The sequence below is a fragment of the Penaeus monodon genome, chromosome 12 (assembly GCF_015228065.2).
Source record: "Penaeus monodon isolate SGIC_2016 chromosome 12, NSTDA_Pmon_1, whole genome shotgun sequence".
In the NCBI taxonomy this organism is placed as follows: domain Eukaryota; kingdom Metazoa; phylum Arthropoda; class Malacostraca; order Decapoda; family Penaeidae; genus Penaeus; species Penaeus monodon.
In genome coordinates, this window is record NC_051397.1 from 29,685,375 (window position 1) to 29,687,874 (window position 2,500).

A 2,500-nucleotide genomic window follows, 5' to 3' on the forward strand; every position below is an offset into this window, starting at 1 on the left:
GCATATCTGTCATGCTAAGCCATTACATCTTCAAGATCTTCTTCTTCTTCTTCTTCTACAGGCTTTTGTCCCAGTTCAACTGGGGTCGCCGGTGCGGATCTTCCTCCTCCACTCTGCCCTATCCAGGGCCTCCCCCTCCGTCACTCCCGCCGTCTCCATGTCCTCCTTGCTGAAGGTCCAGGGAGCATGGGCCGTTCCGTTCACCGGCCGCCCATCGATTGTAATCGGCTGGGAGCTTCATGTTTGGAAAACATTTCGGAATGTACCTTGGGGAACTAGGATCGCATCATGGCCACCAAGTCGTTGAAGTCAGTTAATTCTTTCTGAGAGGTGATCAAAAGGAACATTGTGAACTACCCGACAACTGTTGAGTTACTATTGATCTCAGTTCCATTTAGGCAGTTTAGCTGAGAAATTGTAGTTCACAGTCTCCGTAATGCTCTTGAATGAGAGTTTCAAGAAATTTCTCTCACAGGGGTCAAGAACGATCTCGCGAACATGCGGTGGGATGTCGACCTTAGGAGGGTCAGGCTCTGCAGCGGCCTGTCTGCATTCCTGATTCTCCGCATCATGTATTGGCTTGGCAGGGGTTTTTACGGCCGGATGCCCTTCCTGCCGCCAACCTCTTTTAGTCGCCTCTTACGACACGCAGAGGGTACGTTGGACCTATTCTACCCCGGGGTCCACACGGATAAAAGCCATTACATCTTCAAGATAATCAGCTTTAATTATGTGTTTTGGTTTTAAAGTCTGAGCTGTCTACATTATTATTGTAGACGTTTCCTAAAGGAATAAACGGCATTTGGTGGTTCATAGCACTTGCACGGCTCTGTCTATTTACTGATTTTTAAAAATTATTTTTATTATTTTACTGTAGCACCGCTATAGTGCCGTTAGGAAGGTCATTTTTCAAGTATTATTTTGTTAATTTGTCTCAAAAGAGGATAAAAATATTTTGAATACAGTTACATCGAAAACTCTGAAGAAAGATTCCAGAAGACATTACATGATTACCACACGAGGATTGAAGATTAAAAGATTAAAGGATTAAAGACTTTACACGTTGGACTTTTTCGTCCGTATCTTCTACAATATGACCGGGTTACTAATCATCCCTAATCACTGCAAAAGCTACGTTTCTTATTGTGAGAACGTAAGAGTATGTCATTTGAATAATAGACTATGAACAATAAACGAAGACCAATACAGGTTACCCAGATGGCCACCATTTTTTTTCCGACTTAGTATACCTCGAATGGGGAATTACACGAATTTATGTGTATGATTTCCGAATAATTATACAACACCAGATAGTCTTAATTAATCCTCAATCACTTGTGACTTTCTCTGTGAAATCCTGCATCTTCCTCATGGTGAATTTCCTATATTAATTCACCGCTAATCCTCACGAGGCAACACGGTGTCTTTATTCTTTACATTTCTTATAACTAAAAGTGTTCGAATTCAGACCGGTGAGTAAAATTGATGCCAAGCCGGTAGCCATGCGCCATGAAGTAAAGGAAGATGGTGAATAACATTGCCGCTAAACCATACAGTCAGGGTGCATGATATAAACTGTCTGGTATATAGAAATACCCTACATCCTATTTCTTGACTTTCAGAGCATGAGAATTCAAGTGTCACTCTACTGGATATCCCTTTTTATTATTGAAACAAGGTTAATTAAATCAGAACTTTTTTTTTTTTACGGAAAACTATAATAAAAATACCATTATCTCTTGGAGATTATGAAATAAAAGCTCAGCTAGTTGGGGTAAATGCTTTGGTATTTCCTTCCAAGGCACGTACGATCTTCTGAAAAAATACTAGTCGGAAATTTATAATTTAGTTCATTAAATATTGTTAAAATGGGACCGCGGTGGCCGAGTGGTTAGAGCGTCGGACTCCAAGACTGTCACGATACCAATCTGAGTTCGAGGGTTCGAGTCACCGGCCGGCGCGTTGTTTCCTTGGGCAAGGAACTTCACCTCGATTGCCTACCTAGCGACTGGGTGGCCAAGCCAGCCCAAGTCAGTGCTGGTCCTAAGCCCGGATAAATAGAGAGAATGATTACTTAAAAATGGTAACACCGGCACTCTCCGTGGAAAGGAACTGGGGACCCTACCACGTACTCACTCCAAGAGCATCACAACATGAAAACTACAATTGAGTATCATGCTGTGACCACGGCGGCTCAAACATGAACCTACCGTAAAAAAAAAAAAAAAAAAAAAAAAAAAAAAAAAAAAAAAAAAAAAAAAAAAAAAAAAACATTGTTAACGAAATGTTCTTTTCAAAACCAAAGAAAAGGAACACTAATGTATATATATCTGGAACTGTGATGCTGTGATCCTCCTTGACAAAGAACGCATCTATGAAGGCGATAAGAAAGAAAGAAAGAAAAAAAATGCATGAAAAAAACAGTGCTATCCACTCTCACAGGTGACTATGAAGGTGGTTGACAAACTTATACATAATCCATACTTGCAATTCAGCAATA